A 14,169-nucleotide genomic window follows, 5' to 3' on the forward strand; every position below is an offset into this window, starting at 1 on the left:
ATAATTGTTCTGGCATTTTGTAAAGGGCTTAGAAATACTGTAATGTTGTGTCAAGCTCGTTTCTGCGGCTGTGCTACACCGTCCTGGACTACACTTTACAGCTCGAAAACGAACACGCAAGCGACGCTACACTCAGCTGTCATATTTTTAGTACGCCATTTGAGAGCATTTGTTTTGTTATTAGTGTTTTCAGACTGCACCCTGTCTCTTTCGGGTGTAGTCCAGGATAAAGTGTGTAGTCGGATACAGAAAAAGTATAGTCCGGAAAGTGAAAAAAAAGTACAGGACAAAACTGTAGTCCGGGTGTGAATGCGCCGCGGAGACGAGTTCGACATTACATATGCTTTTACGCATGTCGTTTGACAAAAAGGTCCCCGTCGCTCAGCTTAATAATGAGCCAACATAACGCGTAACATTACTTGAACTCGTCACCCAGAGAGTACTGTTGTGGTTTGTGGAATTCGGAATATGGTGCATTGTTGCTAGTCGAAGTCGAAATCTTATAATTCAATTTTTTCGATTTTTCTAGTTTTTGAGCAGAGGTTTTTGTATACTATGTCCCAATAATGACTAGTTCGGCATTTTGTCAACAAACTTAAGATATATATTTTGGTCAATCTGCGTATCTGCATTTTTCAAATTATTGGAGCTTTGGATGCATGAAACTTTGCCAATTTTTCTATTTGATAGGCAACACTCGCATCGACAGCTAATAGAGAATCGGCGTGAAATATCGTGCTCCCGAGCGTCTCCGTCGGTAGTCGTGGATTGAGCGGTCGTGCACAATGCTTTGGTAAAACGCGTCTCCGGTCCGGGAGAGTTTTGCTCATATAAATGTTTTCGAAATGTAGTAACCCAACTTTATGATATGTTAGTTCAAATCGTCCACTTAGTGTGGTATACCATTTTGCGTTTCACTAGGATGTACCACACTTACCTGTGCGTGACCCTAACAACACTCTTTAGTTTATTACTGCTTTAAATCGGTCTCAAATCAAAAAATCGCTTTTTAAGAATAGACGAACAGTATACAAGAAACGCCGTTAGTCGACCAGCTAAGCTCAAAGACAGATGTCCGGGTGACCGAATATCTAGAGACTTCGCGTCGATACCTTTCATGAGGTCGTATTTTCTACAGATTGGTTATAAACGTGTTATAATTTTTATATAAATAGGGTCACTCCACGAAGAAGTGATAGGAGTCGCGAGGCGTTAACGTGGACTCACCTCTCGTAGCTTTCGTAACATTGTGTAGTCAGCTGAGATCAATCAATGGGAGACACGTTACGGTAGTTGCATAATGACTACATAAACAGATGTTCAAATATTTGAGTCGGTCTTGATTGAGTCATAGGTCCGGTATTCTCGCGTGCACTTTATTTTTGCGGTGTTACTTCATCTAACATATTGATCGCGTTATTATTTCCGTAGAAGGTATAATGAACTCGTACGCGCGATATTTGTTATTATGAACCCGGTACTCGAACTCAGCGCATCGTTTACCAAAACGAACCTGCTGCAAACCTTACCCTTTTCTCCAACATCCCAGTGATTTCTCGTGGAAGTGCAGAGGTGTTCTCGGCTTCCAATAAAGCGAGTATTACGTCAACATATTCCTATACACACTCCTTCTTTGACCTGCATTCGGATGCGGCCGGCGCTGGTATTGCCTAATATAAAGATTAAGGTCACCAGTTTTTACACATTGAAGATGAATGTTAGTCCCAAGCATCATCTGTTGGTTCTCTGTGTAATTACGGTTGATCTGGCAATAACGGAGTAGCAACCGCGGGCGGTCAATCATGCTCATGCTCATGCTCATGCTCATAGATTTTTTTTGGACAGCCTGCTCTGCCGTTCCAATCATAGTAGTCCCATGTTCTACACAAACCTTATGCACGCTGGGACAACTATGCTTGGAAGGGCAGTACTCCACATGCCAAATTTGGTTCCATTTATTTGATCAGTTTTTGAGTTGTGAAGAAATTTGTGTTTTAATTGTATGAGAGCCCTCTCTCCCAGAAGAGGGAGGGATGTCGAACCACCATGAAAATTTTTCTTGATCTTAAAAACCTCATCATATCAATTTTGATTCCATTTGGCTGAAGTCGTCAAATACTCTAAATGTTCTGAAAAGTGAATCAAATTTAATAACGAATAATTCAGTCTTGATAGTTAGTGTATTCGATTGTCTTTTTTAAACGATAGGGTCTCTTGGGTCCCGAACCCTCGGTGGGCAAAATAATGTTTTTATCAAGATTTTCTCATGGTTATTTTTATTAAAAGTTTAGTTGGGCGGTTTGGTATTTTTTCTTGAAAGACCCAGTAATTACCGCCAATTGAATGCCAAAAGGTTCAAAATAGGTTGAACGGCCTAAAAGTTACGAATTCTTCAAAATTGTGAAAGTGGGTTTGACAAAAAAAAACAATTTAAAATTTTTGCCTGGAGTTACTGCATATATTATTAAAATCAGGCATGTCGATTTCCGCTTTCTGGAAACAGCTAAGATGTCTTAAGTGAGGAGTGAAAACTTCAAATCATTGGTAAACGCTGTTGAAGGCTGTACAAAAGAATAGTTCGAAGTGTACTGCAGAATCACAAAAAATGCTACTCAAGACTGAAAATCTTTCTATAGGCTAGAAATATCCAAATGATTGAATGATCAGTTGTTGACCTAAATTAGAAAATTAGAAAAAGTAACTAAGTTGAGCCTAAAACTAGTGAAGAACATTTCAAGTCTTAGCAGCGAAAATAATCTGAAATCAATAATTTATGAATATAACGCCTCAAGCCATAAAATAATTAAACATGCAATAATCTCTAGTTAACTGAAGCGACCTGAAGGGAAACGATTTCAAGTCACAATTTAAATCTATGACACGATTTTGAAAGCATGAAAATGCAAATAAATGGAATTAAATAAAACCGAGAATTGTTCGAAAGACTAGATGTCGGAGTTTAAAAGCATCTTGAAGCGTCGAGAATAATTGATAAAAATATTCTGAAGTGATTTGAATTGCTGAAATCTCTTTGGAGGGAAGATTTGGGGAAACTAATCCAACGTTGAAAAAAAAACACGAAGAGAAGGGAAAGAAAAAATATTTTTATGTAGGGCTAAATTTCTGTTAAAACTTTTAATTGTCATACCTTAATTGAATTGAGAACCATTTCCATTCTTAGCTTTGAATTGAAATTACAAAATACTCATAATAGTAACTGCAAGTTTAGTATTTGCATACTACGCTTTTATATACAAATTTTAATCAATTCTTATTATATTCGATGAAAATATTTTCAGTATCGATAAATTACACATTTATGTTGTGGCTTTTATACTTTCACGTTTTGAAGCAACATTGCTTGATTACGACACATACTGATAATACTTTTTCGGTGTAGATAGGCATAAGCACTCAGCCCAACGAACGCACTCTCCAATCATCTACGTCGTCAACAACCAGTAAAAACCATTTGTATGGAGGCCTATCAACAGTGAAGCGACGCATTTGAGCCTCAGCCAAATAACGATCAGCTTTATGACGTTTTATAGCCTTGTTTGTGCTTCGAACAAATTAGTTTTTAACAACAGCTGCTGCACTTCAATTTCACTGCCGGAGTCTTTGTTTACTTTCGTTGTGCAAGATGTGAAAATGTTATTGAAAATTGCGATTTATGACGCAACTTCACAACTGGAACCGCTGTTCGAGTGAGTGTTTTTCCTCGGGAAGGGCTCCTCCCTGTACGACTCAGCCTAGCTTTTGGATTGTTTAATGGGTGTAATAAAAAGTTGATCTCTAGCATACAGAGCCACCGAGGAACAATTTCAATTCATTAGAAGAGGACAGATTTATGAAAATCGCATGTTACTTGCGAATCTACAACATACGACCGGTAAGATGCCCTTCCGCCCTTTGGAGCAGCAGCACTATCGGCTGCAGCAAAATCTTTATTAAATAGCTCGCAATCATCATTATCATCACCATTATTACTGCGCCGACATCGTCAACAGGCAAAGTTTTCCTGCGGGGCCAGGCACTTCAGCCTCCTGAGCGGCATTTAGAGGGGGTTAGCGTACGGCGACAATGGAATCGACGGCAAATTTACACAACTCTTGCGAACACCGGCAACGTAAAACATCATAAACCGGCCGGGCTGCTGCTGCTGTTTTGTTCGTATACCCGGCGAAATGACACTTCAAGGGGCATCCTTTCCGAAAACATCCCCATAAATATTATTATAACGCAAAATATTCCCACCCAGGCCGGGAAATGGTTCCGTCGGCCGTAAACATAGCAGCTCGGTCACAACAGCAGCCCTGCCTGCTATGCAACTTGGCCTGCCAAGAGGTGGTCAGTTTCTGACAGGAAGTTCGATGGATTACTCTAGCTGGCAATCCGTTTGGTTTCTTCGATTTCATCGTATTCGAAATTAGATCATTTTGCGGATGTGAAATTCTGGTCATGATTTACGTGGGCTGGTTTGAAGTTAGTTATTTTTCCAAGATTTCGGGATTCATCGAAAAAACAAAAAGATTGTTTCTTTCTTGGAACTAGCAACAAGCATGAAAAATAACCAAAACACAATTAGTATAAATCAACTTTCTCATCTTCATCCTTATATTCAAAACACATCTAACTAAAAGGCGAGAGCAATAAAGGTACATAAAGGTACACGAGTCGAATTTACTCGATGCTTATGATAAACAACATTGCGGTTACCAAAACAGTATTTTTTTCGTCAGCGCGTCGTAGTAATTCTAAACAATGCAAGAGAATAGGCAAATGATACTTAGCTGGTTTTGTCTGTCTCACTCTCCCTTCTTTATCATTCGCTTGTCTATGTTGTGCGCAAGAACTGACATCTCCTTTGATTTGGCTGTTCAATGTGTAACTGGAAACTGGGATTTACCCGAAAAAAAGGAGAGGTTCATTTTAAATGCCTATTTGTAAATCTTGGTGAAAATCTGACACACGTAATGAAAACGGAATTGCTACTATGCCTTGCATTCCCAACCTTTTGAGACAATTGTTAACGAAAAAATAATTCTTCAAATTAAAAATTTAAAAAAATAAATCTATCTACCTGAATATGTATTTACTCTCTGAATGTAATGTATAATGTGAACAACCTTTACACATACTGCAGCAAAAAGTTTGACCTGCTACTTTTCAACCTTTAAAAACTGGGATTGCGCCTGGTCTTCTAATGTGGCTTGAATCATTTTTGAACTTCTATGCACGTATTATAAAATTTAATGCAAAGAAATTAAATCCCATTCAAGTTACTTAAGGTGCCCCCAAGGCTCCAATTCAGGACCACTTCTTTTCCTTTGCAAAAAACATATCTGCTGCAATTCTCAAGACCAGTCTTCTATTGAAACTTTATATATCATTTCTGTGAGGTCTATATTGGAATATTGCAGCATTGAAAGCGATTGTAAAGCACTTTGCAACTGTTTAGTATTGTGCTCCTAGTTGACGTTTTCTGAATAAGCAGCCTGTCTCACATTAATTCTCAGCATTTTTCTAATCAATTTATCCAAAATTGTTTAACCGTTATGTACTCGGCAATTTTAACACACGTAAGTACTCGGCAGGGTACCCGGCTACTCACCAAAATGAAATGTTTCTTACTTATTAAATTCTTGACCGATTTTCGATCTTAGCCCGACAAAAGATTGAAAAATATGTCTATTCTTTTTGTACGGGACCTAAAGAACCATTGGTCCCCATATGGTTCCCGTAAATCCGGATCTTCGGGACCATGTTCGAGATCGGGAATCTGCTCCGAAATGGCAATTCCGGACAACTTATCAAATGGACTCAAAATGAATGAAAATCAACTCCTGGAGTCGTTTCATGAATTTTGGTAGGTACCAATTTTGGTCGGTTCTATCGACAATTGTACTAATTTGTCTCACCGGAACATGCTTTCGAATATCTGGATCTACAGGAACCAGATGTGGTCACTGGTTCATGTCGGTCTCAGATTCTAAAAGTAGACAAATTGTACAATCTTTTGACAGGCCAAGATCGAAAATCGGTCAATAAATAAAAAAGCAAGAAGCATTTCATTTTGTGGGTACCCGGGTACCCTGCCGAGTACTTATGGGGTAAAAAAATTCGAAGCCTTCCCCTTCGACCCCTCCTCCACTAGTTAGGAGTATTCCATAAGTTTCAGCTGGCTGAGTTAAGGTAATCCTTGTTTTTCAAAGCAATAAAGTATGAAAAGGCACCCGGGCACCCTGCCGAGTACATAACGGTTAAATAGGTTCTATATTTTAATAATAATAAATACTCTCGTGTTCTTTCATTTATGTTCATTCTTTTTAATAATCTTCCGCCCACAATTGTATATTTCTTTTTGTTTGTTAAGTTTTATTTATTTGTTAGTTTACGTTAGGCAACAAGTCCAAAGTCCATGTCCAAGTCCAAGTCCAAGTCCAAGTCCAAGTCCAAGTCCAAGTCCAAGTCCAAGTCCAAGTCCAAGTCCAAGTCCAAGTCCAAGTCCAAGTCCAAGTCCAAGTCCAAGTCCATGTCCAAGTCCAAGTCCAAGTCCAAGTCTAAGTCCAAGTCCAAGTCCAAGTCCAAGTCCAAGTCCAAGTCCAAGTCCAAGTCCAAGTCCAAGTCCAAGTCCAAGTCCAAGTCCAAGTCCAAGTCCAAGTCCAAGTCCAAGTCCAAGTCCAAGTCCAAGTCCAAGTCCAAGTCCAAGTCCAAGTCCAAGTCCAAGTCCAAGTCCAAGTCCAAGTCCAAGTCCAAGTCCAAGTCCAAGTCCAAGTCCAAGTCCAAGTCCAAGTCCAAGTCCAAGTCCAAGTCCAAGTCCAAGTCCAAGTCCAAGTCCAAGTCCAAGTCCAAGTCCAAGTCCAAGTCCAAGTCCAAGTCCAAGTCCAAGTCCAAGTCCAAGTCCAAGTCCAAGTCCAAGTCCAAGTCCAAGTCCAAGTCCAAGTCCAAGTCCAAGTCCAAGTCCAAGTCCAAGTCCAAGTCCAAGTCCAAGTCCAAGTCCAAGTCCAAGTCCAAGTCCAAGTCCAAGTCCAAGTCCAAGTCCAAGTCCAAGTCCAAGTCCAAGTCCAAGTCCAAGTCCAAGTCCAAGTCCAAGTCCAAGTCCAAGTCCAAGTCCAAGTCCAAGTCCAAGTCCAAGTCCAAGTCCAAGTCCAAGTCCAAGTCCAAGTCCAAGTCCAAGTCCAAGTCCAAGTCCAAGTCCAAGTCCAAGTCCAAGTCCAAGTCCAAGTCCAAGTCCAAGTCCAAGTCCAAGTCCAAGTCCAAGTCCAAGTCCAAGTCCAAGTCCAAGTCCAAGTCCAAGTCCAAGTCCAAGTCCAAGTCCAAGTCCAAGTCCAAGTCCAAGTCCAAGTCCAAGTCCAAGTCCAAGTCCAAGTCCAAGTCCAAGTCCAAGTCCAAGTCCAAGTCCAAGTCCAAGTCCAAGTCCAAGTCCAAGTCCAAGTCCAAGTCCAAGTCCAAGTCCAAGTCCAAGTCCAAGTCCAAGTCCAAGTCCAAGTCCAAGTCCAAATCCAAGTCCAAGTCCAAGTTCATGTCCACCTGGAAGTCAACAGTACTGCCCATAATTCAAAAATTGACTAATATGCCATTTTTACCAAAATCGAGAAAACAGTTTCTCGTGATGGTACACACCCTAAACAAGGCCCCTACGAAAGCCGATTGTCAAAAAGTGCATTTGGAAAGGCAGCAAATATGAAACAATTTTGGCTAATATCCAAAATAATTGAGAAGTTGGCTAATATCCAATATGTTTCAACCTGTGACTTGTACACGAACCAGTGTGTTATTACTGTACTTTGTTTCGTCTAACTTTCGAAAGTGTGTGGTAGCCTGGTGGTCACTGGGCTCAACTAAGGGATTCTAAGGCCCTTGCATCAAATTTTACTTTTTTACAAAGAATATTTGATTCAACAAGAATTTATTCGTTGTACCGCAAAATCCAATGGTCAAAGAGTGTGACTGTTTCCTTTAGTCATGAATATTTATATTCTTAGAAATGCTATTTAGCTCTTTGATTAGAGGTTATATTAAAGAGAAGAATCAAATTTCATTTTGGATTTGATGAGAAAAAGTAGGAAGGTGGATTGTGAGATTATCATGAATTAATAATATTTTAGTTATATTGTTGCAAGAAACAATTGTCTCGTCGTCCTTCTTGTCCTCACATGTGCTTCCGTATTGTTTTATTAAATTTAAAGCCATTTTTATCATCAACGAATACGATATAATTCACATCGTATGGATATTAGCCAAATTGCACACCGGTTTGTCAACTGACCTTTCGTTTATAATTAAAAAAACGGCTACTGCGTGGAAAATACTTAGCAGGTGGAATTTTCCTGCAGATTTCTCTGTTTCAACTCAACGGCAAGGTTCCAGCATATATGAAGGATGATATACTCAATAAAAATTTTGACATTGACAATCAAAACAATTTGTACCGACAAAAAACTTTGAAATGCGTTTTTCTCGATTTGCTGCCTGTCGCATATTAGCCAATTTTTGAATTTTGGGCAGAGTAACGAATAACATAGAAAAAGCTAAAATATAGCTGTGAAAATCAAAAACCAAATTATATTCTATTTTCGATCTCATTTAGGTACAAAACATGCACATCCCAAGGCGCGCTGCCAACAGGAAGGCTTATCTTAAACACAATGTGATCTCTTTATGGGCCAGTTCGGTTGTCCATGTTTGCTGGCCGGACGGATATGCACAAATATACCACACATACGGAATACATGGTCCCCTGGCGCACGGAGTGTGGTGGCAAAACCATTGACGTGACAATTGTATCATCATTGGGCTCGTAGCATTCCAAACTCCCATCAGTCCTGGCAGTCGGTACAATTTGTAGAAGCCAAGTGTGAAATGGACATTTAAATCTCTCCGTCGGCTTTCGAAACGAAGAACAATGTGGTGTGCTTGGTTGAATACATCACATTGGAGCAAGATAATTTTGGTAAGACGAAAAGAAAATGACTCTTGATTTAGGAGTTTTTTTGTTGTTTTGTTATTTTCAATCTGTTTAAAACATGTGCTCACGGATCAAATGAAATTTTTGCGTGTGGTTGCTGTAAATAATTCAACCCTGGCAGCGGTCGATTGTATTAACAGGAGTAGAGATTTTCATATCCGGCTTCACGTAACAACGTTCTGAATGAGGCGTGGGAGCGATTTACGAGGCTGTTTTAGATAAGCTGCTGCACAGTATCTACGGTGACGTGACATTGCTTGGTAAACAGCCACTCTCTTCCAGGACGGCACACTGATTGTGGCAGTGGCTATTCTCTGCAGGATTCGGGTCACAATGACAAACCCAATGAACTTGCATCGAAATATTGGTGCTGGCATTTCTGCAGCAGTGCTGTGAACAATGTAGCAATGAAGTATGGTTAGTATGATAATGGACATATTAATTTAGTTTTAGTAAAATTAACAAACTTAGGCGTAGTTCCCTGCGAGAATGGGAAATTTGCCACAAGTGTAATCCTAAGCAACATAAAGAGACGACAAAAATGGGTTTGAGTCACATATTTCGAAAATCAAAGGAATCATCATACAAGAACACACAAAGCGATTGCAATTTCATAGTCAATTACAGCACACCGTTCTCATAATAATCAATAGCTTTCATCATCATTATGGACTTTCACCAGACAACCAGTAAACCGCTTCACAGCTTGTGCATAATTTGGCTTCAATAATTTCATAAGCTTACCACCTCAATCAAAACACCCAACACCCGCCAAGATAGACCACAACAACACTTTCAATGATATTGGTTTATAATGATTGGTAGATCATAACTCACCTGTTGCATGGCTTGAGTCAAAATAAATTAGTTTGTGGCAAGGTAAGCGCTTTCCAATTACAGTGAGTAAAATTTGCCTGAACTATTCCAAAACCGGAATACGGCAAATTAGCATTCCTTTCCGAAGAAACACCAGGAAGCGAATCATCAGCATTATTATTTTTTGGGTGCGCAGATAAATTCGTTCGGATTATAGAAGTGCTTTATCTTTACACGAAAAAGGCAGCAGTCAATCCCTTAAAAAATCACTCAAGAAAAGCATTCAATTTGCGAAAACACAACCACTTCTCGCCCGCACCGTGGGCACAGTAAATCCTCCTGACCTGGTAGATAATAATGTTTGTGTTCGATCGAAATTCATGCCATACGGAATGGTGCAGCCTCAGCAGGAAAACTCTACTCTCGAATCCGTTCTGCCTCCTGGTGGAATGGTGAATCTTTGCTTCGTGTAGTGACGATGCGGAACTCTAACCGAGCCCAGGAGGAGGGGCAGGGTGGTTGCAAATATTGTTCTTCAGACGAGAGTCATTGAAAATTTGTTAGATTAGCATAAATTTTACGGAAGCTTATCGCTTGGTCGGTGTCTTGAAGCTTTAAGCTGTTTATTTTGCGAATCTTCGCCTGGTCAATATTGCGGATATTGCGGATTGATCCTTAGTTTGGAATAGGGATTCGTTGAAGTGAAATGAGAGTGGAAAAACATGCCGTTGTAACAATAACAAATGACTGGGTTTTGACCTAATGGTGTTAGGCTTTTATGCGGAGTATTGCTCAAAAAAGTTTATTTTTTATTCGTCCATTAAATCAAGTACCGTAAACTGGGGTAACTTTGATCACCGGGGTGACTTTGATCACGTTACCTCTTTTTTGAAAATGTGGTAAAAAAGCGCTCGTAGTGCTTGGGATTTGTTGTTATCTAAACTAATTGTGTGGATATATGTCTGCATTGCTACTATCCATGCATTTCCTGCTATTCAAAGAGTGTTTTTCATGCTAAAATATTAATTGAAAATAATGTGTATTTTTGGCGATTTTTGTTGCATACAAACAATCAGTTCAAGCAGATTCAAAACAACAAGTTGCAATACGTAAAGTTTTTTTATTTTGTTCCCAGATTAGTTCTTAAGATGAACAAATATTAAAACAATACATTTTATTGTTATTTTTTCAAGTTTTTCCTCGAAGGCAATGTTGAGTCCCAATATTCTCCACAGTGTATTTCATATTTCTTCTCAACAAAAACCCAAGACGTGAAGTAACATGCAAATGTGGACAATTTCATAAGTCATATTCCTCGTGGATTAGTTTTTGATGATTTTAGACCACCTTCCCTCTCAGTGGATAATCATTCATATATATTCTAAAAATTTTGTATGAATCTTGGACATTCGCCATTATAAACTGTTCACGTAGAATGTAAATGGCCCCCAAATTGCTTTCCATATTTATAAACTCGTTTAAGTCGTTTTAGGCTGTTCAATTTAGTGAAAGTAGCAATGTGTTACTTCAAATTCATCAAAACAATGAAGTGATCAAAGTCACCCCGGAATGATGATTGGTGTAAAATTTTTAGAGCATATTTAAAAACAGCAAAATTGTTGCTAAACTTTTGAAGTAGTGACTGAATCTTTCTCAATGCATGCCAGTACTTATTTTAAAAATATCAAAGAATATTGTTTTCAGTATATTCCGAAAATATTTGAGATACAATCAAAAAAGTGATCAAAGTCACCCCAGTTTATGGTACATTTCGTAAATAAAACGCTTCATGGAGTTGAAGAAAATTTCTGTCTCTGATCTGGTATCGTAAATTTTTGTCCCGCATGTCATCGATTTTCTCAGTGGCCCGTATTTTGTTCGCTGGTTCACCAACGGTTCGGTTGGCGGTTTTGCTGCTGTTGATTACCACGCCAACCTAAACCGTCTATAATCGCAATTATCAGCATATGCTACTGCCTGGGCTTACATTGGCGACCGTTCATGGCAACCGGGATGGAACTTTCATCGAACAGTGTACAATAGTGTCTATCCGTTGCTCCTGGGGCGAAGCGTTCGGCTGGGAGCGCGTACGCAAGTGTTTTATCCGGTCCCGGTGAACAATAATTTATCAAGTGCAAAGTGTGTGCTCCCATTTACCAGTGTTTAATGGTTTTCCACTTCGCACGTTTCGGTGGCTTTCCGCGAGATGAGCAGCGAGCGATTAAATTTTTATGCCTGCATCGTCAAAATTCTACGAGGTGCGCCGGATGCATGACCAGAAAGTGATGCAAAAACCGTTTGCCTTATTATTCTTCGCAATAAACGTGTAGTTATTTTTGTACCTGCCATGTTTTTAATTCAGGATGTTGTATGATATTTTCTTCGACATTGAGCCTTAATTTCTATGATGCCTAGAGTTATATAAACATAATATATATAGAATTAATGAAAAAACAGAAATTTAAAAAGTTTAAAATTGATCAAATGCCAAAAATCTGGAGATAAACTACTGCTGTGCCTAAAACCACGATCTGCTTCAATTTTTTTTTTCTAATTCTGATATATAAAATGATTTGCATAACATTCCACGATTTTATTATTACAAAGAGACAACATGTTACTATACCTGACATAGGATCGACAAAGTGCTCTCAGTCAAAAATTCGAAAAAGGGAAAAAATAATCAAAAGTTCGGTAAGAAATGATTAAAACCCTCTTTAGTTTACCTTAATTGATGAATGCATGGATTCATAATACAGTTTTTCGTCATTTTTATTATTAGATTGAATACTAGAACGCTTCGAACTGGGTTATATTGGGACTACATTTTACCGTATAATCGTATCAAATCATTTAATGCTGAAATTACATAACTTGAAGCGTAGCGCACTGATGTCTTTGGGTTGTGATTATCGTCATCTGATTTCGCTTAACTATACTGCCGCGCATAGCAAGTCAGTCCCATTTGCATGTTTAGTAAAATTAAGTTATTACACGTAAATGGTAGCTAACACTGCATATAGACCGTTCCGATAATTATAAATTCACTTACGATCAACCGTCATTTCAAATAACGTGCAGTATTCAACCAAACGCTGGCTGCGTCCTGTTGTTTACATCCAAAAGAAACAGATGCTGTTATTTTTTCTAACATTTAGTGCGAAATTTTGAAAATGCGTGGCCTTTCTTCCGAGCAAAGAAAGCGAATTGTGCACAAATGGGGCACCGCTAGTGGTCTTTCTATAAGAAAATTAGCCAGAGAAGAAGGTATAAGTGTCGGAGCAGTTTAAACCGCATTGCGGAAGTATTGTGAAGAGTGGACATTTACTGATGCCCCAAGACGTGGTAGAAAACCCGGGCTCTTGATCCCACAATGGACAAAATGGTTAAGGAATACTACAAGCGGCATCCTTCAGTATCAGTACGAGATGTGGCGAGAAAGCTTGTACCCTTGGCGAGTAACGTTATGCGTGCCAAGGGAAGAATGGGTCTGCAAACCCGTCGGAAGCAGAAGCAGCCAAAACGAAATCCAAAAGAAGCTGAATCTGTGAAACCGAGAGCTCGGAAGCTTTAGGGCAAACTTCTGACCAAAAAAATGGGGTGTGTTATCATGGATGACGAAACCTACATAAAACTGGACTATAAGACTCTGCCAGGAACGCAATTTTATACATCACTGAAGGAAAAGGATGTCCCTGGACCAGTGAAAGCCATTTACACCGAAAAATTCAGCAGGAAGGTAATGGTTTGGCAGGCCATTTGTGAATGTGGGAAAATATCTCGTCCATTCATTACGAATGACACAATGAATGGTAAAATTTACGTGAAAGAGTGTTTGCAGAAAAGGTTGTTACCCATGGTTAAGCAGCATAACAATCCTCCAATCTTTTGGCCCGATCTTGCTTCCTGCCATTACTCTAAGGATGCACTAGGGTGGTATAAAACAAATAATGTCACATGTGTCCCAAAGGAGATGAATCCTCCAAACTGCCCTGAAATTCGCCCTATTGAAACTTTTTGGGCTTTGACCAAGGCAAAGCTGAGGAAATATGTCAAACCAGCGGACAATGTTGAAAAATTTGAAAAAGATTGGCTTAAAGTGGTAAAAATGGTCTAAAACACACTGTGCAAAAGCTTATGAGTAGTGTTAAGAAAAAAGTTAGAGAACTCGCGTATCTTACGAAAAATAATCCCAACTTGAACTGAAACTGGAAAGAAAACACTTATTATCTATATTTCAGAATAAAATGACCCGAAAAATCCTGTATTTTTTGTTTTATTCAAGAAAGAAGATGTATTTATAATTTTCGGAACAGTCTATAGTTTCGTAACAAAGGATAAGTTAAACAATTTTGTTCTGAAAAACTGCTGGAAATATCCAA

This window comes from Wyeomyia smithii, chromosome 2 (genome assembly GCF_029784165.1).
Source record: "Wyeomyia smithii strain HCP4-BCI-WySm-NY-G18 chromosome 2, ASM2978416v1, whole genome shotgun sequence".
Classification (NCBI taxonomy): domain Eukaryota; kingdom Metazoa; phylum Arthropoda; class Insecta; order Diptera; family Culicidae; genus Wyeomyia; species Wyeomyia smithii.